We start from the raw sequence: 24107 nt of genomic DNA on the forward strand, positions 1-24107 counted from the left end.
GCAGTGTCAAGATTTTTCTCTATCCTAATGGCAGTACTTTTAATTGTGTACTGAACCCATTATCAAAGACAGGCCTTGGAAATCAGTTGCACAGTTGTATCAAATGGGTGGTGCTTTCCTGAATGCACCCTCCCAAAAAGGGGTTAATCTGCTGCAAAATGTTCTTAGGATGTCCTGCTAAACCTGGAGCTTCTCCCCAGACCCCAGGTCAGCCAAGTTGAGAGTGCACAAGCTGAGCACTCCCGGAGCAGCAACTGTACAAACAGCCACAGAAAGGATGAGTTTAATTCTATATTGTCTTAGGACCTGGTTTTGTACTAATAAGGTCAAGCCCCAGGAAAAATGTGAAGCTTTGAGGCAAGCAAGGACCAGACAGGGCCAAGGTTGGCAGGAGGGTACATTTATAATGTTAATAAACTAGATTCTGATTTCTAGTGTGAACGAGGTAAATAACAGACTGATGAAGCTTCTCCACAAATGTGATTTCTATTAACATTAAAGCAACCATGGGCATATACAGAAGGGAAAATAGGTCTCTGGAGTTTGGTATTTTAGCCATCAGTCATATAGTGTAATCAGTGGAAAAAAATAAATGCTATAGCAATAGCAACTCTAAAGGCAGATAGAGGACAGGAGAAGTAAAATATTAAATAAGAACAGTCACTATGGAAACAGTTGGATTTTACTATTTTAATACCTGGATGATTCAGAGGAGTGGCAATACAACATGGAGCCTCCTGCCTTTGGAGGAGGTATCAGTTCAAATTTTGCCCAAGCTGGGGGCAATAGAAAGATCATCCCAATAACTGTTTATGTAAAATGAGACTTCACTCAACTTCAAATGAGTTTCAGTTCATTTTCAAGAATTAGTATCTGTCCAAGAAATATCTCCACCATGCAACTACACTTGTTAGAAGACCAGCAGAAGGCCTAAAAAAACTAGGTTAGTTTTGCTGCTGCTGCTGCTAAGATGATTCCTGAGACACCCAGATTTCAACCTCTGGGCCTAGGTATCATGACCAGTAAACCAAAAATGAAAGAAAAGCCTACACTATGTTTGCAAAATGGAGAAGGGGTGAAGCTAAAGAACTGCAGAAGAGAAACAAGCTAACTCTAACATATTCCTAAACTTGGGAATTTATCTAGTTAGGTTGTTCAAGTTACAGTTCCCACCTCTTCTGTCCTGGCTCACATCCAGCATAGCTGGGCTAACAAATGCATCAGTGTCCATAAAAGGCAGAGACATTGTGGGAGGAGTGATGGAGCATTTTTATTCACTGTTCAGATAATTTTGTTAAAGAGCTAAACTGCATGAGATTTATTTAGTTTTTAAGACTAGAGACATAAAATAAAGGACTGCTTGAACAATTATCTAGAAAAACATCTCTCTATTTCCAGTGACAAGTGAATTCTACACAAGTGAAATTCTTTCTAAAGGTACTTAAGGTGTCCTTCTTGTTTGTACAGAGACTGAGAAGAAATGTAACACTCCCTCCGTTTCTTTCCTTCAATCCTACACACTAGACACAATGCAAGTCTGGACTGCTGCCTTGGTAGTCTCACTACCAACTGCTACTGGATCCTGGAGAACATAAAGCAGATGGAGCACACAACCAACAACGTGTTTTGCCAGCTCGTCAATCAGCTGAAAACATCCATGACACAGCCAGGTTTTTTAGGAAAAGGATGCACAGAAGGCATTAAAATATATTATTTGACTGAGCACATAATGGTAGAGGTGAGAAAGCCAGAGGTAACCTCACCAGATTGCTGTTCTGCACAAGTGATAGTCACAGAAAGAGACACCATGTGCTCTTAAAAAAAGTCACTGCTGAAAATAAGGAGGTAAACTCACCATCCTCCCCCATCTAACTTACCAGGTGTTCTTAATGATGATGTGATTACTTTCAGTGGCAATACCATGAATTTCTGTACTATACCCATGAAGTACTATTATGAAGGCTAAAACCAATTCAAACAAAATGACTAAAAGCTAGAAAGAAGAGTCTATGTGGAACAGTGTGGTAACTCCAACCTGATCAATAACTTCTTGCCAACTGTATTGCACACAGAAGCTTCACGGGGAGCCCAAACTGCACCGAGACAGAAACTGTGATTGCAGGACAGCCCATACAGCTGAATTCTACATAGGCTACCAAAGGAAGATCCATAAAATGAGCTGAGCCTCTCAGACCCTTCACAACTACAACACATCATTAGGAAAAAATTACTACATTTTCACTCACTTATGGATCTGTGAAAGATATTGCATTAGTAGAAGTCAAGAATTCATTTAAAAGAGAAAAGGCAGCAGTAAAACCACACAATTAGAACTAGTGAACCACAGGGAGAATCAATTAAACATCAGTCTGCATTAGATTCAAAGGCAAAAGGGAGTTCCAGGACCAAACTCACTTATGATTACAATTCCTTACAAATAATTTGGGTTCTTCTCTAAATAAATAAATATTTCAGTAGATGGAATACAGAGTCACATTGAGTTTAATGACACTGCTGGATCTGGTACACAAAAGCTCTACCCACTGTTGCAACTGCTCCCAATTTTCTGAGACACACAGCAGTACTTGCAAACAATGGGGAGGCAGCTTCACACACCTATGCTTTGATTAAATAACAATCACATTATTTAATTGGTTTGCTCACTATGTATCACACATATCTGTTAATTCAAAGTGAATTTAGTCCACATGAAACCTCAGATAGGACTCGAAGGAGAATGGGGGTATGGGTGTAGGATTTCCAATCTCATTACATTTCAACTGGAAAGACAAAATTCCCTTTTCAGTTAAATACATTTTTGTCAAAAACCATGTGCAAAAATATGAAACCCAAACTGTATTGCAGCTTATTAAAATGCATGCAGCAAACTGAAATCAGAACAATTCTGGTATTTTTAAATATTGCTTGCAATTAAAAAAGAAAAGATCACTCAGTAGCAAAGCAAATGGTGCAGAAATTTAGCATCTTCAAACTGTTCATTAGCCCAGAACAGTAACCAATATTTTTGTGCTTTCTGCACTGGCCTCCATTTTCTTTTAGACTCAGAACAAGTTTTACAGATGTGTTGTGATCCAGAAAATGTATAATTTTTTTGTAAAACCCTGATATGATTCAGTTGCCAAGTTTCTTTCATGAGATTCTTTTAATCTGCTCTCCAGGTTCTTATTTATGCTCTCCTTTAGATATATGTGCCTCTTAGCAAAAAGCAAAATTTCCTATCATGTCCTGCCTGAGTTATAAAGTATTAAATTCATTTCTTATCACAAACTATGTGTTAACTTAGGCATTTAGAATGTTTATGAAAAAATGCTGTGAATTCCTTCTTTTTGTGCATCAAACTCCAAACCCACTGCATTTCTGTGGGTGTACAAGCAATTTAAATTTCAGCAATTTTGTGTTAGTCAGTATTATTTGGTATTTCAAAGTAGTGAGGAACTCAGCTAAAAATGATGGTGGGCAAAGTTCAAAGGCTTTGGAGTCTGAGTTTGGTTTGGCTGTTGACTCCTCTGCTGTTGGACTGCTTCAGAAGTAATGTTCCCCATGGCACAAGAACAAGACAACTGCAGAATATCAGATATGATGGTGACCCTGCCCTTGTACACCCATCTGTAGAAGGGCTGCAGAAGCCACAGGTGTTTCCCTGCTGAATTCCAAAAGCCCAGCCGGGTTCACTGATATCCAGTCACTGCAGAACACAGAAAAATGTGCTTCTGATTCCAGATTTTGCTACACACTTCCATAAATCAGGCTGGAGTGATTGAGGGTTTTCTTTTCCCTCCCCTCATCTGATTCACTTGGCTATAGTACTGAAACACAAGAAAATATGAGTTTTCTAATCTGCAGAGTGACTCCCACATTACCTGATTAAGAATGCTATAGCACAGCAGGAGATTATCATCATTCCTATCTTTCAATGAGGAGTAAATGTTATAATCAGAAAATTTATACCACTGCAAAATCTTAAAAGCATGGAAACTGAGTTCAGTTTTTTGGTGGTGTGTGCATGAAAACAAGATGACAGTGAGACAGCTACCTACACCTCACCACTAATGAAAATGTAATAAAGTGCCCATCTAAACTACAGGATAATGAAGTTAAGTGTCAAGTTAAAATGAGAAGGCTATAGCATAAAGCTAATGACTTTTGTGATGTCTCTGGTGAAGCATAGCTGGTTTTCAGGTGTTTTATCAGAGATAGTAATTTAAAATGTGCTTGTGGTTGGCCCATCACTTAGAGCTAGTCCTATTCACCTTTGGTGAGATATCAGACCATCAGTTCCAAGTCCCCAGGTATGATTTCTGGAAGGGGCAGACATCCTCCACATTGCAGTAAAACATAATTTTCAGCAAAGAAAGATCTGCAGTCATCACATAATGTGTTCCAAGAAGGCATTATTAGTTAGACATACTGGCTCATGTAATACAGACCTGGTTTTGTTCAAAAGATGGAAACTAAAATAAATGAGTTGACTGACAGAGGTGCTGAGCATGAGAGCAAGTTGCCCACTAGAAATACCACTAAGGTTACTCTTAACTGCATGGAGAGACACTGAACCAGCCCATGTAAATCTCCTCCAGCTGAACAAATCAGCAATGCATGGAAGAGAATTAAAAGCTTTTCATTCTCTTTCTTTCAGGAAATTCTCTTGTTAAGGAACTTCAATGGACAGGAAAAATCCCGACCTTCTTCAAGTTTAGAGAGAAGATGATACTAAAACTTTTTGATGAATTTCCAGATTCCCTGGCTATGCACAAGATTCAGGACACAAGGACTCCTCACAGGCCTCTTACCCTGGCATACCACAGCTTTCTGAAGAATTCTGATTTAGTTTACAAATTATCAAGGAGAATTCTCTTAGCCAAAAACCAGAACAGAGAGAATGTGAAATAGCTCTGCTCTCTTAAAGTGCCTTAGTTGAAACTTTAAAAATTCTTCACAGTCATCTGCACAAATATCCATATTTAGGAAAATGTGGTGGAATGAACTACTGGGATAGAATTATGATCCTGAGGAAGTTGTAAAGAGAGATAAGCAGAAGGAGCAAGACTCACTTTTGGTGATTGACAGAGACTTTTAACAGCTTGAATCTTGATACGAGCACCTCAGCTAAATGCTTGTCACTCACGATGCTTCAAAGAAATGACCTGTCACAACCAGACTAATGCCCAGAATTGGAGAGAAAGAAAGATAAAACTTACTCTTAGAGAAGTGCTCTTCATTGTCATCCTGTTGGTATATTATCAGCTAAAACTGGAAATATGTGGGAGGTCTGAATGATGTCTTAGCTGAAGTAGAAACCTGAGGCACCAAGGCAGTAATCCATAATCCATAGCAGGGTTCCATCAGGGCGCCACACTCTGGGGATATTTCTCAAGCTGCTCTCCTGTGAGTTCTTTTAGTTTTATTGTGGAAAGCATTTCAAGGAGAAAACTTATTGTTCTACACTTTGTATGTGGATTGCTGTGACAGGACCTCTGGATTACATTCAGACCTTACACAAACATGCCAAGGGAAGTCACTGCAGGCAGGAACCCCTTTGCTCCTTTGCCTTGTCTTCTGACCACACCAGAGAAGACTGTAAAACACCAGCAGTTCATTCCCTGTCACTTACATCAATTCCTAAGTGGACAAACCCTTTTATGCTTGACATCAGAGACAGGTTAGGTGACTGCTTTGTTTATTCTTAGATATTGGAGGCATTTTGATACTACAATCCATGATTCCATTTAGCAAGCCAAAGACAGGTCTTCTGGCAGCTTCCTCCTGCAGTTTGCAATCTTCCACAGTTGCTTTCTTCATCTTGCTGTTTTACTGGGTGCCATAATTATTTTCTCATTTTTAAATTCACTATTAATTTTAATTAAGCTCAGCTACACCAATTAGTTGAGCTAATCTGTCTTCACTTTTAAACTTACACGCTCACACATATACACCAGTCTTCCTGCTGATGTAGTGTTGGATTGGAAAGTTTTATACAGAGAGGAAGAAAGACCCACATATGTAATGAAATAAGAGGGCTTATAACTGCTGCTGGTTGGGGATTTTTAAATTAAGTTTTCCTATCCAAAAAAGCCAATTAGTTGGGATTTAAAATTTTCAGAGACTTATATCCTGTTTAATAAAATTTTAATCTGAAGTTTTCTCAGGTGAAAAGCAGAGAATAGTCACTAGCTAATACAAATCAAACTTAGAGGCCAAATCTCATCTACAATAGAGAAAGTCCTGAGCATGCTGCATTTGATTGTAAGAACAGCCCTGAGTCCACAAACGCCAGCCTCACAAGTGCCTCACTATGAAGCTCCTTGAGTGATCTCATTTTCATTAGATAATCTGGATTTCATTCAGCACTAGGGCAAAAACTTCAAATCTGTGATTTTTTCATGTAGCTGAAAGTCTTGCTCTGAGTTATCCATCCATTTTCTTCTATAATTATACTTTCATGGACAAAACAAATAGATAAAGTACATTATTATTATGAATACTTTCATTTTCTGAGATCTCTTGCTCAGAGGTTTCAAGTGGTGCTTCAATGTCTGAATAGGCCATAAAGTTTAGCAAGGAAGTCCTAACCTTGTCTGCATCCTGCATATAAACAGAAATATTCTTGTTTAACTAACAGTGTGATCAATGCCAATTCAGAAGCTGCTGAATCAGAGGATGTTGTCTGTGGATTGCATCAGTTCATTCTTCTACTTTGCTACTTCAGCTTCTCCCCCAAGCCACAACAATTCTTTTACGCTTGTGCAGTCCCTGTTAGACTTTCCTTGTTACAATATTGTGTGAAGAAGCAAGGTATGGCCAAGGTGGACCATATTCACAGTATGTTACCATCCAATATCCTAACAGTTGCTTGCACCAGATGTTTCAGAAGATGATAAAAGACCCTACAGGAAGCAGATGTGAAACAATCTGCTCTGCCTAACTCACATGCAGAACAATATCCATAAGTTCATCTATATTCTCAGAGCTTGAAAAAAGAGCATATTTCCAGTATCAGCATTTATTCACATAGGCTCACCAGCCATATCCTGTGAGTTTTTTTCTTTTTAACCTTTTCTCCCAGATATTTCCAATGTTCATTTCAGGAAATCACTTTACCTACAAACATATTTTCAGATATTCAGATGAGTATGCAAGTACTGAAAATGGTTTAAGAAGCTTTGAACAGTTCTTTTAAACTTTTCTCAAAGATCAGAGATTTTACCAAATGAAAATTAATATGTTATTTGGAAAAGCAAAGCAGAGACAAATTGGTATGATTGTTTTTACTATTATAAGGAATAATGTCTGTAAACTTAGGCTAACAGGTCATCTTCTGGTCTTACTCTTCTAAGTGAATCAGGGAAGCTGCATGAATTAAACATTTTCATAAATGTTACTGTTTACAGTGATTCCATGTTTCCCCTTCTTTAGCCTCCACTAACTGTGGACATAATTCTCGAGGACTTGGTACAGTTGGAATACATCATTGTCTATTCTCTTTGGTAAGGGAGGAAATACCTGAATGGCATCTGAATACTCTCAGAACTACAGGACTCACATATTCATGTATTCAATTTTATGACCAACTCCAGAGGATAAGACAAAATAGAATTTACTTATTATTTATAGCCTGTTCTAGGTCTTCTATGTTTTCAAGTTCATCACAGACTACCTCTTTTCCCCTAACATTATTTGGAACAGACCCAAAACTACTTGAACATGAGTTTTGGTACAGACATTCTTGGTTGAGAGACAATTTAGATGTGTTTGGATGATATAGAAAATGCCCTTGTATTTGTGTGTCTTTGAATTATAATACAGATGTTGGTACAATAGTGTCCCCAAGCTCTAAAATGATTGCCCATTTACAAAGACTCACAAACACAGAAAAAGAAAAATACAGCAGACAGCTTTTTCTAGCCCCCAAATCCATATCTCTGTTGCAGATTTACATTTATTTGCAGTGACTTTCAGAACTGGCCAAAAAGGGAGGAGTGAGCAGAGGGTGCATTATGAACACTGAGAAAAATGTCAGCATTTCAACCTTAGACCATATTCTGTTGTCATGACAACATGATGTAAAGTGTTTTCTTAAAGAGAAAGATTGCAATGTAAATGAAAAAGAAAAACTCAGTTTAGTGAGCAAATTCAGATGATGTTTTTATGAGATTGTGACATGGATTACAACACATCATCTATTATTGTGAAGAGATTTTTTTTTAAAATTCCTTTGCAGAACAAATGCTCACTTCACAGAAATGGTGTTGTATAAAAACCCCATTTACTATTACAAATGAAGTTTACAAACTAGACTTAAAAAAATATTTAAAAGAACTTCATGTTTTTTCTATCAGCAATTCAGAAAACATATGATGGTTTACTCATTCACTTTCTATGCAAGCTGCTGATTTAAAGCAGCTTGATTTTTTATGCAACAACAAAGATCTACTAAGTGCTGTAGAAGTGCTTAATGTGCCACTGGCCTCCAACCCAGTAATTGCAGTGGTCAAAAGGTAGAAAAGGGGAATATCATTATCCCATTTCAAAGCAGGAGCAGAGGCACAGGGCATGTGAAGCCAGAGGCCCAAAAATCAGATGAAAAGCTTCCAACCGTGTTGGGAATTACATGAAGATTGCTGCAGCCTGGCTCTGCAGTTTACAATGTCATTCTCATCTGTTCACACACAGAGAGAAATTGGTGACTATTTTCCTTCAAACATTTACTGAGGTTTACAGTTATTAAAGCTTTCATCACTTAAAATGCTAAAATCTTTGTCATTCTTGGGAGTGTGACTCATGTGTGCCCCAGGGCAGGGACGGGAACAGAAGCGCGGAAACACCGAGGCGGCGCTGGCGGCCCTTGCTCACTGGCCAGTAAAATGAACAGATTACATCTCCCACAGCAGCAAAAGAGAATGGACATTTATGCCAATCTAAATGACCTTGTATCACTTAGAGGGAGCTGGAGAATTTCTCCCTGCACCCCTCACCTCCAAAAAACCCCAACAAAAATCTTAGCAAATGTCCCAAACTAGCTTTCTTTCCTCCTTGTCAGTGCAGTCTCCTAAGAAAAAAGGCAAAATAAAAGAATGAAAATATTAATAACTAATGAATTAGAAAACTTGGATTTGACATTTTTCTTGACAGCACTCAAACAGGACGGTTCTTCAAGAATAAATATAGAAATATGCCCTTAGCCTGCCTCCTGCTTCTGCAAACAGAGGTCTTGGCAGCCAAAAGTTCATCTTCCCTAGAGCTGACCTCTAGAAGTACGTGCCCTGGCATTTGGTATTACAGTGATTTATGGTAGTTTCTGGGAGTCAGAGGATCCCAGAAGAGTGGGAAGCATCAGAGTGTAGATGAGGAGATGCCATCTGCCCTCTGGAGAGTACAACAAGAGCAAAACAGGTTTTGGCCTGCAGATGTTGTGCTAGTCTTACAGTGTTACACCATTTCCAGTGGGATTTGTTAAAAGGAAACATGTAGGAGCAGGGAGAGTTTGACTGTCCTGTAGTATGACAAGGGCCAAGGGAAGGAACACACTGAGCACTGCCTGTAGGCAATGTCTTTACACAGATTGAAGTGGTCCAGCATCTTGCAGGGCCAAGTCTCAATGCTTTAAACAAGCTGCAGAATTTAGATCTGAAGTCTGCTAGAGAAGGAGGGCTGAATTCAGCTCTGTTAAAAGTGGGTGGTAAGAGTGATTTACTGGAAAAGTCCATTCTAAGAAGATACTACACCAATTCTGGTATAAAAGATTACTTGTCTTGTTAAAAGCTTACAAGCTATTTGTCATCTCAATGCTCTGTTACCTACAACATCAGGTTCTGGAAAGCTGTGAACTCCCAAGTAATGAAACAACTCAGTGTGTGCTAAGAAAAGTATCTTGTATGCAGAATTATGGTTTTGCATCTGATTCTAGAAGATGGTAATTATGGTCTCCCTGTCTCTTTCAAAAATATGTATGTGAGTTCTCTGTTAAGTGAGATATGAATAAAATGGGATAGTGAGACTTCTGTGAGTCACCTTTCCCTTTTCAGTGAAAGGAGCTGCCAGTGAAGCACATTGGGATTGCTGCCCACCTTGAAATGAGCTTGGAAAAACCCCCTAGATGTTCACCAAAGGGAATTTGCATCAAAGCTGCCTGCATGTCAGATGTGGCTGATTCTAGACCTCTCAGTCTGGAAACCTTCCTGGGTGATCCCCTCAGTGAAGATCTGGAATAAAACCAGAATATTAGCTCTGGCACTGCTAAGACTTCTCTAGTAGTTTTTAGCAGGAAGCGTGCTGGCCACCATGACCTCTGTACAACAGCAAAGAAAATCACAGGACATTTCTTAATCTTCTTCTGTCCACCAATATCACCTTAACCCAGTTTTGATTTTGTCCTCCAATTCTCTTCCTGAGTAAAAAGGGACGTATTCACTTTCTTCTACCCACTGATTACTTTATGCTATGAGGATTATAAACTTCACTATGTGAAAATATTGCTTCACCCATGTTTGCAGCAGCCCACAGGGACTCAGGGGCAGGTGGAGTCTGCATAGGATTACTATAATATAGTAATTATCATGTGAAGTGTGCCTCCCCACACATTACTGAGACTAAAAACATGATTCTAAGAAATCCCAGAAAATTCTTATTCAATGATACATTACTAGCATGAGTTTGGAGTCCAATATCTGATGTTTGAAAAGCAAGTTTTCATGCTACTTCCTCTTTAGAGGATTTGAGAGGGAACATAATTCAGGATTCATTGCTGGGGCCTACCCATGGTTTTTGACCTAGAAACAAGATTGCAGAGTAAGAACCTGCTCCTCCATCTGGTATATTCACTAATAATCCTCCCCACAAGAGCAATTTAGTTAACTGAACTGAATCCATAACATTATTGTCATGGTGGGCCTCTATAGGTGGTCCTCTAGATCACATCAAATACATCCTGGCTTTCAGATGCAAGTGTGAGGTTAGATGAAGCTGGCAGGTAGAAAAACACATCTTTGTATTCGTAAATTCAGCCAATTTGATCAGGACTTGCTGAGAAACAGCCCCATGACACCATTTTAGAAAGGAAAAGAGATAGAAAACAGAGATTCACTATCCTATTTACTAGAGGTCTGAACTTTTAAACATAACTGTGAGAAAAATAAGATAGAACACAAAATAGACTCAAAATTATCATCTTATCTCTATGTCCACACCTGTGGCTTTGTTGACACAAGGCTACATTACAAGAGATTATCGAAGTGGGAGCTAACCTTCAAATCTTTGTAGCATCAAGTGAATGTCAAAGTCATCATCACAAGCACAGCAGATCCTATTTGCTCTGTTAACTGCATCAGTAACATATTTTCAATATATGTCTCTGAAATACACTTTGCAAGAAGGAAGATTGTTCATTGGAACAGCAAGGAAAGAAGCACGGAGATACTTTGCTGGAAATAGAGAACTTGATTTATGCCATTGAGATCAATGGAAATTCAGAGAAAAGCCTGAATAAGAAGTGTGGGATTTGACCCTAAATCAGCTTACACAATTTTCAACAAATTGAGTTTTTACAATCTGGTGGAAGCTCTAATTATGTTGTCATAAAAATCTCAGCACTGTTGAAATCTTATTTCTGAAGCTCTCAAAGAGGCATCTGTAAAGGATTTCTTTCCCATTTTGTTCTGAAAATGGACAATGTACAAGGTGTCAGATTAGAGAGGGCAATCTGGGACATGCCCCTTCCATCACCTCTCTGACAAATAAGCCAATAAACAATGGCTGAGTTTTATTAAGTCAGATTAAGGACCAAAGTCTCAAACTCTGACTCTTGACTTAGACCAAGTTACCAGAGATAAGGACAATTTAAAGCGTGTGTTTCACACAGTGGTGAAAGGCTCCCCTCTCCAAAGATGAAACATGGTTTTAAGTGCCTTAATTAATGAGGTGCCGTAGTAAGTGTTTAAAGACAGATATCAGAAACATTGGACTTCCTTGTGTACCAGATGCATACAGAACTTCAGAAAGAGAGTGCAGAAAATTTCAGGGAGACAAGAAAAAATTTTCACAAGTTCAATGAGAACAGATGTTTTATAGAAATAGTTAAGGTTTAGCAAACTTCTGCCCAAGTCCTGGGAGTTTCCATGAGAAACCCACAGATGTCCTGGCAGTTCATTTGTTGTCTTTGGCAAAACTGGCCTTCCCAGGCTGCTGCTGGGGACAGCCCATGGACACAACACCTGAAGAACATCTTACAGTTGATGGCCTCCAGCTGCCATGGCCTTGGGTGGGCACAATGAGGATCTCAGGGTTCTCCAAGGAGGCCCTGGGCCAAGGTAGGGATGCCCCTCGGGGTCAGGGCTACTGTGTACCCTGCTCCAATTATGAACAGGATAACAGTTATGTTTCCAATTTAAACAGTTCAATGTGCTCAACCTTGCAGTGAAATGGAAATTCTCACTTGAACAGATCTGCTCAAAGCCTGCTGGTGTAAGTCAGGTCTCTAACATTTAAATTATCACAAAAATCTTTATTACTAGTACTTACACCTGTGGCATCAAATACACCATATTTAGAGCAACACAGCATAAATGTAAAATCCACATAGGAGAGGTATCAATGGATGGGTGTTGACTGGTCCCCCCAAAAGCTGGCATTACTGTTCTATCAGCAGCCAGAAAATTATTCCTTGCCAAGACTTGCTTTAGTTTGTGAAAAACATTGATGCTCAAATGAGATATTTTCTTCTATGATTTTTCTTTTCTCTTTCTTTTTTTAAGGAAAGCATGTGTTTCTGGTCTGATTTATCCAAGAAATTACTTTAAAATTAGAACCAAACCGAATTTCATTTCAGCTTTGTTTTAAAGAAATAAATTAGAGAGAAGAATTGTGTGCTGTAGAGGTAATCAGTATTCATTGCCAGCTGTAAGGTGTTGGCTAGGCTGACATGTTGACAATGTGTATTTCCACACCTCTTGTTTTAATTTCAAAGCACAAATCTGTAATGTAGAACTATATATTCCTAAGGCTGTACTATCATTCAGAACTGGCCATGTTTGGTCAGACTAAAATTCTCTCTTGCCCAACACCTCCAGATTCCCAGCAAAAACCACAGGGATTTATTGAACCAAAGCTTTCTTTAGCACACTCTTTAGTACACAGCCGTTGTTTCCTTACCAGAGGCAGTATCCCTGGTTCCTTTGTTACAGCTCAGCCTGGGTGCAGAGTACACCTGTAATTTGGGATACATTGCTATTGCAAACATGAACTCCTCAGACACCATGGGAGTGGAGCCTGGCTGTTCACCCTGCGGCTTACAGTGTATAGATGGCATTTTGAGGTTATATAAATAAGCACAACAAGCCATCCAACTCACTTTAACATTAACTATTTGCATAATAGTCTCTGTATTTTGGCTCACACTCAGTGGGTGATGAAAGTACCAACAACAGCAGGGTGGGGAACATGGAGGAGCTGGAAGTCTTAAAGGAAAAATGTTACATTTTGTGGTAGACCAAGATCTTATAGATATTATTTGTCTATTTGTACTAATATATTTTAAAGAAACGATTGCTGAAAGTGTACCATGCAGCCAGCCAAGAAGCATGCACAGGGTAAGCCTTACACCTTAACTGCATGGAGCAGAACACCAGGGGAGGAAGAGCTTACTGAGAGGAAAAATAAACAGAGGAGGAAGAAGCAAGAAGCAATTATTTGGGTATTTATATAATATTATATTACATTGCATTATATTATATGGACTGCAAGGATCAAACACAAAATAACTCATAGAATGCCCAACTCATTTCTAGTAGTGCTCACTGTCTGCCCCAGCAGTTCTGCTCCTGGGGAAAGGGTGAGTGTCACCACCACATTTTATTCCCAGTTGCATACAGCACCACCAGTGCTGGGGATATGCAGTACTAAACACCCTGCCAGGCAGGATCAGGGGCTGTCCAGGAACTGCAGCCTCTCCCAGCAAGGAGAAGGGCTGGGCAAAACCTTTCTTTGCTATGGGCAACTTGATCTCCTCCACTTTCCTCCTGAATGACTAAGCAGCCACTTGGGCACACCATATGCATGCACTTGTACCTGATGTTGACTCTCTGGAACACAAATCCTGCTCATCTTTTAAGTGCTACCATTTCACAATGTGCCAACATACTTCATTTTTGGTAATAGCTCTTCATCTAACACAGTAAGACAAGTGTGTTTGCTCAGTCCCTTGATGCTCCCTAAATAACATCCTTAGCAAGGAGCATCCTTTGCCAGCAGCACCAGGCTCACCCTCCCTGGGTGGAGGCCAGGCTCCCAAGGGTGCTGTGCACAGACCCAACCACTGCACCAGCTCCACGACTTTGGGGTCGGTGCAGACCCTGAGCACTATTTCCCAACTCTCTCCTGTTCCCCAGAAGACTCCTCTTGCCCATGTACCTGCTAACACAGGGTTTGCCCTTTTTATTACAGTTCAGTTCAAAACAAATGTGAAGCTCCCCAGTATGTTTGAATTGTGCTCAGCGTTTTTTTTTAATGTGGCAAGGCAGCTGCTCCCTGGCAATCTCCTTATCTACAGCAGAGATGAATGCAATATTCTCCTTACCTGTGATAAGCTACATCTTCAGGCCATAACAAAACCCATTTTTATAAGGGATATTTCAATGTTATGTAAATATCTAACAGATAAATTAAAATTAAAGAAATTTAGAAAATTAAAGTAACATTTAAGCTTCAACAAAAAATCTAATATTATATAAACACATAATGCCTTCATAGATTTCATATAATTTATGGATTGCTCTTTGAGCTTTTTTTTTATTTTGGAAGTAAAAACATGCTTATCTTTGTCTTGTGTTTGCCTAATGTATGTAGCCCTAACTGCACCACCAAATCTAACATGGTTTATTTTTTACAGCTTGGATGAATAAAATGTAATCAACCAGACTCTCAACAAAGTCCCACCCTTTCTAGAAAACACCCTTTACTCTGGGTAGAGAGGAAGTCATTGAACTTATGAAACACAAATCTTAGCACCTTCAAGAAATCGTGTGAAAAACAAACTCCCCACATGTAGAAACTATAGGAAAATGCACTGAGGTGATCTCAGCTCAGGTTTCCACAGTTAACATACATTCTTCAGCATTAAGGAATGGATGTTCTCAAAAGTTGAATATGACACATTCTCTTTCCTCTCTTTTTATAGAAACTTCCCTACTTCAAATGTTAAATTGATCTCTTTTTTTTTCTTTTTTTTTTTTTTTTGCCAGTGAAAATGTCAGTGGAAAACTTCACATGCACAGGTGGAGTCAGAGAAGGTAAGGGGATGAGCTGGACAAGTCTCCAAAATCTGTTAATTCCAGAGCATTCTGATCCTAGAGGATCTGGACAGAAACTCAGATACCCAGCCTAGGAGAGCAGCTGGAGATCAGAAGGAAGGCTGAAGTCAGGGAAGACTTGTGCAGTCCCTCTGTAATAGGCACAGCCTGGCAGCAGCAGCAGGATGTAATAGCTTTTCTCAGTAAATAACCATCCCCAAACTACTCAGAGATGAAAACCTCACCAGTTAAATAAGCTAAGGCTTATTAATGCATCTATAGAGCAAGGCAGCTTGGAAAACGTGTTGCTTTTGTCTGGTAATTAAGAAAAGCAGTTTTTGTGACTCCAGTGGATTATCAGGGAATGTAAGTCCAGCCCTCTGAAATGTCAACATTGTTCTACCACCCCCCACGTTTTAACAAAGTCACAGATTAAAAAAGGACTAATTAGAATGTTATGAAAAGGCAGACATCCAAAGATGATAGGTGAGGCATTTCTGCACCAGAACCTGTAATTAATTAGTTTGTGCTAGTGTTCATATAGGTGTATTAAAAAAAAAAGATTAACCTGCCTGCTTGCAAATCTTTTAGGGGTCATTATTAAAATTGTTTTTGTTATTTGGACGGACATTTCTCTTTCTCTTAAGTGCATTGTAATTTTGGTCTTAAGAAAAAGGAACTATACAAAATATTTTCTTTCAAATTTTCAAAGTATTTTCCAATTCCTTCCCCTTCAAAACACATCTCTTGCTCTGCAAGCCTTTTCATAACACAGAAATGAAAGACAGTAAAGATATAAGAGTATTCATAATCCAACACAATATTTAGTTAATATGTTTAATTAATGCTGACAAACTCATCATTTTATTCTGGTTATCAAGATGGTTTGAGCAACATAGGATTTTCACCAAGCATGAAATTCATGTCATGGCCTACAGAGCTCATTTAGAAACTTTGGATGCTCTTTTGCACTACTAGTTATTCCATAAGTTTATTTCCAAGCATGTGTGCTGGTTTATACATACACTTATATAAGAGTGATGAAGTTGCAATTGGTATCACAAGAGCATTTACGTACTGCTCAAACTAATTATTTGGACAGAAATGACAAATTGTGCTTTAAAAAGAAAAACAGCATTGCCAGAGTTTCTAATGCAAAGGAAGTACAGTTAAATTGAACAATTTCCTATCTCATCCTGTCCCAATAACCTCTCTCGGTCTTCTGAAATATTAATAAAAGAATAATTATTGCCATTTATGGTCAAAATAAAATGCTGTTAATGGCATATTATTTTATAGCAGTTGCTAGTATTTTTCCTTAGCAATTGCCTATTTATTTGACTTCCACTTGGCACCAGCTTGCTATTTCCCTCTGTATTACAAGAAGGGCGCATTTAAAGAGGAAAAAAATGTCATTGGCAAGATTAATAATAAAACATTGATTTTTAGAATAAAAAGAAAAAAAAAATTGGGGAAAATGTGCTGTCTAACGCTACACCTGTAGAGCCTGAGATCTTGTTTAACCAGATCAGCATTGGGTACAGAACCCCATTTACTGAACAGATTTAACAGAGAGATCATGAAAATCCTGCCTGGACTCTCTCCCCAGCTGCATTCCCCAGCCACCGACTGACAGGGAAGAATGTTTGTGGAGATTATCTGCCAGTGGCAAAATGATGTTTAACTCCCAGCAAGACTTAAGGGTGTTACAGTGCACTGACTAGGGCACACACCAAAGGGAGACAACATCCCTGTTCCCTTTGCCTTGTGATTTTGTTCTTCCAATTTTTAACATTCCAGTGGTAGCTCAGTTCCAACCTCACTGGAAGCAATGCTGGTTACCCATCGAGGTTTTCAGGAGGTGCTGGGACCTATCCACTCAGATAAAATTGATTTGATAAAAATCAAATCAAATGGAAGTGAGGTCAACCCACAGTGATATCTCTTTGCTTATAAGATTTTTTTTGATGGAATTAGGCCTAAACATTCTCCCCCTCCTAAGAAAAAACTAGAAAATTCAAAAGTATTACATGCTGCTGGGCCTGTTTGTACCTCAGTGCTCAAGCCTTGAAACTTTTTGAATATTTCTTGTCATTATATACAGGAAAAATGTTACATTAATAGACACTCTATGTAGCTAAATTTTCAATTACTTCCTCTAAGAGTAGTCATAGACTTTTTGCTACTAAAAGAACAGGGAAATATAAACAGCATGTTTCATCACAATGGTTGAATTGTAGCATTTTTGCAATAAATCTCAGAAAAATAGTTTCTAGTTACATGTGACCATGTAAAAAAAATCATGCATTGAACACATTGTTATAAACCAAGATGTTACTATTTTCCTTTTGGCATTTTGCTTAGTGTTTCCTCACACTAGAAAGAGAAAAAGATCAGAATGATCCTTAGGATCTGCTTTAAAACCAAACACCATGCTCTTCACCAGGTTTGTAGCCCACAGCCAACACAGGTGCATGAAGGGTGCAGGGACTATCAGGAAATCCCACCCTGTATCCCATATTTTCTCTGTTCTCAGAGAAAATCTTTGCCTGTACTTGGGTCAACACACACAGATGATTCCTCTTGTACAGGAAAAGCTTAGAAGGGGGAACATGTCTGGTTTAAACAGACAAGCCACGGTGCAACACCATCATTTTCTCTCTTCTCTCATAGAATGAAGACACAGGCAAGAGTGGATTTTCTCCAGGGTAATCTCCACAGCACGGCTTTGCAAATACAGATTTCTAAGAGTAATATACATTCCTCACTCATGTGAGTGATTTCAGCAAGACTCTGTGACTTCATCATCATTGCCTCCCAGCTCAGCGGGACATAGCAAGGAAAAAAGCCCATCAGTTTTTGATATCATGCAGGTTCACTCCAACATCCCTTCCTAATTTTTAATTCATCCTGCCCTTGAGCACAGCTATTTGCTATTACAGGTAAGGCTGCACAAGCATACGGTGAGTGGAGGCCCAGTGAGCTGGAACATCCTGTTTCAACTGATATTCTGCAGAACTGTTTGGCTGTAGGAGCTCAGCAATATATTTTGATAGGCTTGACTGTGCAGCTATAGATCTAGTTTGCTTCCCGCTTGGATATTGTTCATGCTTCAGTTATCACACACAAAATTAGAGATAAGCAATATTAAGCAGAGCACTCTGTATCTCAGCTCTGCCCAAGAGGGCTGATAACAGACCCCAGTCTCTTTATGCTTTTTGCCTTTACAGGAACATGAGTGACTGCTTCCCTGGGAAGCAGAAGGCAGTAAGTATTCTGAGCCTTATGTTAATGCAGTGTCTGTCACATCCCTCTTGCACCTTCACCAGGAGCTTGCAAAGTCTTGGTGGAAATCCTAAAATGGAATACCTTTTTGATAGTGCTTTTCCAATAGGGCTGCTATGATGCAGAAATAACTAGTAAGGCTATTTTAGCAGCTTGCTATGCATAAAAAATGCATGATCTTCAAAACACGACTGCTGGTAGCAATTAGCATGTTTTTTTATGTGTAATTGCATTCTTACCTGGTTATTGCAGTATACAGAAATAAGCTTTCAGCTTGATGTGTTACAAACCCACAGAATTCTTAATTTAATGCATGTTCAGCCCAGTAAGAAGAGTAAAGAATCACATACAGCTGTCCCATTTTTAACAGCACATTAATAGTTCACTCTCAGGAGCCTAAATCCTGCCTTTTCTTCCCTTGTTCCACTCTATCAGAAGCAGATTTTCCTAGAAAATACTTAATAATCTATCTCCCATATTGTTTGAGTATGTTATTTGCAGTCTTGGAGCTCTTTTTGCCTTCAAATTTTATTCTTGTTGCCTGATATTTTCCTTAAAACATCCAGAGGTTATACATGTCCCCACACTGTCGACACGATGGTGCTGGTGCCACCTTATGAACATCAGCACACAAGCCCTTTCCCTGTGAACAGGCTGCCCTTTTCTTCCTTCCAGATTGTTTAAGATCACATTAGTAAAACTCTGAATTGAAACAGTACATGCAGGAAACTGCAAGACATGGATCCCTTGCCCCTTGGCCAATACAAGCACACAAAATGATTCCACATTTCCCCAAGTGCTGCAGCAGATGACAAAGGCTTTCCTGTTCTTCCACCTTGTGTCTTTGACACTCTCATATGTTTTGGCTCTAGGCCCAATATTCCAAAGCTTCATGTATTATTTGCTGTCATTCCTTAGTATTTTACTATTCAGTTCTGGATTTACTAGGGTCAAAATGATTTGTTTGGAAGGATTTGCTTTCAGCTCTAAAATTATTGGGCATTTCAGAGGGGAAAAATCAAATGTGTGTTCAGATAAGAGACTGAAGATAATGAACAAAAGATAAGGAACCACAGGAGAATGACACTCTTTGTATCACTCTGGCATTGACATATTTGAAAAAACTGAAGAGGGTATCTGATTAAAATCAATAACGTAAAAAGATCTTTATGTTACCTACACTTAAACTTCCAGCATGAGCTGATAAACCATTTGTTACAGTGCCACAGGAGCCCCTTTTTCCAAATCCCTACCCTCAATGAAACAATAACACCAAAGGGAAGCATTTCCAGTGATTGCTTTGCATTGGAGCACATCTGCCCTGTTGCAAATGAACACAGAACTCGAGTCACTTTTTTGTGCACCCCTCTCTATCCAGCAAATTCCAAAGTGCTGAATTCATTTGGGATGTAGAACAAGAGTCTCAGTAGGTGCAGGTATGTTGACTTACCATAAACAAAGGCCTAGCTCCTGCTAAGAAATGAAAACCATCTAAATCATTCAAATGTACTTTCCAACTCTCGTAAAAACATTTGGAGTCATCTGACTGATAAATATGCTAATTCAGTTTGATTGTTCTATTTAATCTTAAAAATTGTCTGGAAACCCTGGAGGATATTTTGTTTGGCATCAAGAGAACAGCAGACTCACATGAATGCCAGACTCCTGTGTGATTGGTTGTCCTGTCCCAGAGCCTTAGGAATCCACATCAGCACCACTGCACAAATTCGACTTCCTGTACAAGGAAAAATGGACAAAACATTCACATGTTGGATTTACCTGCATCAACTTTGTTTTTATATGCTGTAGCATTCTCCTTAGCATTTTAAATAAGACATTGTGCTAGGTGGGCTATTAGAACAATGTGCTTAGTAAAGAACTAGAAGTATAAAATGAACAACCACTCAGATTTGCCACAATGGCTTAATAAAATGAAACACATCCCTCCCTCCCAAACACCCACCACCACTCCCCTCAAAAAAAGAAGAAGAATAAAAATTGTTGGAAGAGTCAATATTGTTTGTGTCATTTTTTAAGCTTTGGCCACCTTATAAGCAAGAATCCTCTAATTTTCATCTCGATTAGCACTGGTTCCCAGATGAGAGAGCTGCAAAGTCACATCCTTAAACCCATGCAGGAATAATGAGTAACTCAAGAGCACCAGGCTCTGGGGGTCCTTTGCCTCATGGAGACCCCTGGGGTTTCTTAAAAAGAGTCTAATGGGATCCAACAAGGGCAACTTTGATTATCCCATGTGGTTTGAAAGATACATCAACCAAACCACAGAGGCCATGAATCTGAAAGGCAGCTGACAAATCTAGAAGAGAAGTAGAATTTGCTGAGATTCCAAAGGAAGATTTATATGTCAGATTACTGGCTATATTTCAGACGCTGTCATTTCTAGGAACATCAGCTGGAGATGCAATTATTTATTACTACCCATACAGAGCGCCATAGACATTAGGATGTATGTGCAGACATTACAGTCAGCAGGAAAGAAGAGACAGAAAGGGAAATAGGAGGAGAGGGAGAGCAGATCTTAAGAGCTAATCCGGATTCACATATTACCTTGGATAGTTTACTTCACCATCTCAGCTCAGAATTTAATTTTGCTCATGAGTTTCTATGAACTATTATTGAGAATTTTTTAAATGGGAGTGACGCTATCTCAAGGCAGCTACTAACTTCAATTATAATAAACATGTTACAAATAAATTCTGATCTTGTTCTTCAGGACCTTCAAGGAACCTTGCTATCCCAAATTCCCTTCTGCCAGCATGGCCTCCTACTTAGAGCCTCTTAACACCCAAGGCTTCTTTCTTTTGCAGAGAAACAATCATATACATTATTGAACATGCTGTAGCAGATATACCACATTATTTTGTTACCACACTGCTTAATAGCATTTAAACAGAATGCTATAAACACATAATAAATATCAATCTTGAAAAGGTATTAAAAATTCAAAGAATACTAAATTACCCCGTGTAGGTGAACTGAAGCAAGTATAAGTTAATAACCATGAAGGAAGTTGAAATTGTGAAGTTCTGAACAGGCAATTTAAATGTTTGAAAACTTCTATAAAACACTGGGAGAACACACAAAGTTTCTAATGTCACAGTTTTATCTCATCTTTGCTGAGTACTAGTACATGGTTTCATGCCCAAAAATATATCCAGAAGAGTCCAGAGAGAATTACTTTTCTGTAGCTGTAACTTTGTTTCACCAATCATAGAATCACAGAAAGGTTTGGGTTGGAAGGGACCAGTTCCAACCCCCTGCCAAGGGCAGGGACACCTTCCACAAGCCCTGTCCAATCTGGACTGAACTCCAAAGGCAGATGTAGGACTCTCATTACCCCAGGTGGTACCCCTGATAGGAGAAAAAAGTTAAGTTTTCAGGTACATATGGTATTCTTTAGCTCTCTTTTTCAGGGACATTGGTTGCAAGTACAAGAAGCTGTGTGCAAACCTTATTTCTAACCATGACAATTAACTAAGTTAAATATATGGCCTCTTTCAACAAACCTTGCCTTGAACGTTCTTTCAGCTAAAAAATGGGATCTTTCTCTTCTTCACTGTCGTAATATTTATCACAGGAACAGATTATTAGTTTATGTGCTGCCTAATAAATTATGCTAAACTGAATGGATTAATGCCTTCTGGTAATATTCATTGGCCATGGTGCCTTGTTATCCTAGAGCCTGTGTGCTGATAAAGCAACCAAAGAATCACAACAACTGCTGTAAACATCTAACCAGTGCATGGGGCAGAAAACAACAGGGCAAGTAAAGGCAATCCAATCTGGCTTTATTTGGGGCTGCACTTACAGTAGTTATGATCAGTGGTGGTTATGAAGTATATATTGGATGTAGATTTCCTATGATTGAATAAACCTCTGTAGCCTTCAAATTAACTAATATATCCATTTCATTAATCTTTGCTAGTCATCACCAAAAAGTAAATCTCACTGTTCCAAAAATCTAAAGCCTGTGCATTTTCAGCTACATCGACATGCTTTTAAATATTTTTAATTGAAAGTATCTCATAGAAGGTAATGCAGCATTCATCTTGCTTTGGATGACATGAGGCATATACCATAATATTTTAACTAATGTTTTATTTAAAGACAGACTTGAAAAGTCTGAGTGAGTAATAGCCAGTTTGTCAGCTGAATCACTTTATCCTTTGGAGGAACTTTTTGTCATTATATTAGATTATTCCCAATTTCAGTGCAAGCCAATTTATAGGATAAATGTACCTCAGTGTCATGCATTCCATTCTTGAATAATAAAATATTTGCAGTGTTGTTTTTACAAAATTGTTATCCTTCCTAACTTTACAAACATGTTACTAAGTGATAGTAGATAGCAATATGCATTGAAAACCTGTGTTTTTATGGAAAAAACCCCAACAACCTCTCTTTTTTTTAATATTTGAAAATATTTTTTTAAAATTTTTGTTTGAAAAAAAAGTCTACTCATTATCTTCTTAGTATGAGAAAATATTTATGTGTAGTGTAGTGAAGTTTAATCCCACTGGAGAATTTTTATGTATCTTAATGAAACTGTCTGAATAGAAGAGCTGGCAGAACTGGACCCCTTGTGCTCAGAATACAGTATTTACCCATCAGATACTACACTTGCACATTGCCAAAAAGCAGGCTAAATGAACAGCATTTCTAACCATTGTAAATCAATTCAGGGCTATTTTGTGTTTTTAAAATGCTTATGCTCCTTTGAAAAAGAAAGAAATTCTGCTTATGCTTAACAGACTGGCATATATTAATCCTCAAAATATGGCACAAACCCATACATTTTTAAACTCTAGAATAAAATAATCTCAAGGATCTTGTTTGAGTTTTTTTGGTTTAAGTGGGCAGAAATGCAGATTTACTGGATCAATTAAAATTCTAAGAACTGTATTTCTTGTCAAACTATTTTAATCTGTTTATATCTGGATTGTTCACCTATCTGTGTACAGAAATAAAACGTGTGTGAGACTGACTTGCACAGATATCTGTAGGAGAAACTGCATCTTGTATTTTATGTAGGAGGGAAGCAGTTGGGAGATGAGCAAGAAACATATGAATCATCTTACGACTACAATCTACATCCAACTTCCTCCTCACAGGAAATAAACTTACCTGACAATTTAGCCAGTAGAGTGGGTTTCTGACAACTTTGCATAAAGTTTGTTTGAAGAACCCTCATATTTTTAAATGTCTGTAAGAATATTTCTGCTAATATATCCAAAGCACTTGATCTGAACAAAATTAAAACTGGAGAATTAAAAAAAAAATGACCCAAAAAGCATATATTTGCAATGAAAGCATTAACTTGCAAAACAGAGCTGTAGTTTGAAACAGAACTTCAGTAGTGTTGCCATCTGAGTCTGATTAATTTGGTCACTGTTTCTAAAATCAGCACAAATGATTTCACACACACCACCCTTTACCTTACCTTCCTGCTTTTAAATTCGCATGGCTTTGATTTTAAGAAGTCCCTGACTGAAAACTTCCCAT

The 24107-nt window shown here is 38.5% G+C and overlaps 2 long non-coding RNA genes across 2 annotated transcripts in view; one reads left to right on the forward strand and one right to left on the reverse strand.

Annotated features, from left to right (window-relative positions):
• Positions 1-20560, forward strand: part of LOC141730834 (uncharacterized) — a 37918-nt gene extending 17358 nt beyond the window's left edge. The window contains exons 2-3 of the long non-coding RNA XR_012582547.1: positions 15252-15299; positions 17973-20560. This is a non-coding gene — a long non-coding RNA (uncharacterized LOC141730834). The remainder of the gene's footprint in view (positions 1-15251; positions 15300-17972) is intronic.
• The window catches only part of LOC141730835 (uncharacterized), a 67586-nt gene that overhangs the window by 8159 nt on the left and 35320 nt on the right, over positions 1-24107 (reverse strand). The window contains exon 2 of the long non-coding RNA XR_012582548.1: positions 20235-20319. This is a non-coding gene — a long non-coding RNA (uncharacterized LOC141730835). The remainder of the gene's footprint in view (positions 1-20234; positions 20320-24107) is intronic.

This window comes from Zonotrichia albicollis, chromosome 14 (assembly GCF_047830755.1).
Source record: "Zonotrichia albicollis isolate bZonAlb1 chromosome 14, bZonAlb1.hap1, whole genome shotgun sequence".
NCBI classification, from domain to species: Eukaryota; Metazoa; Chordata; class Aves; order Passeriformes; family Passerellidae; genus Zonotrichia; species Zonotrichia albicollis.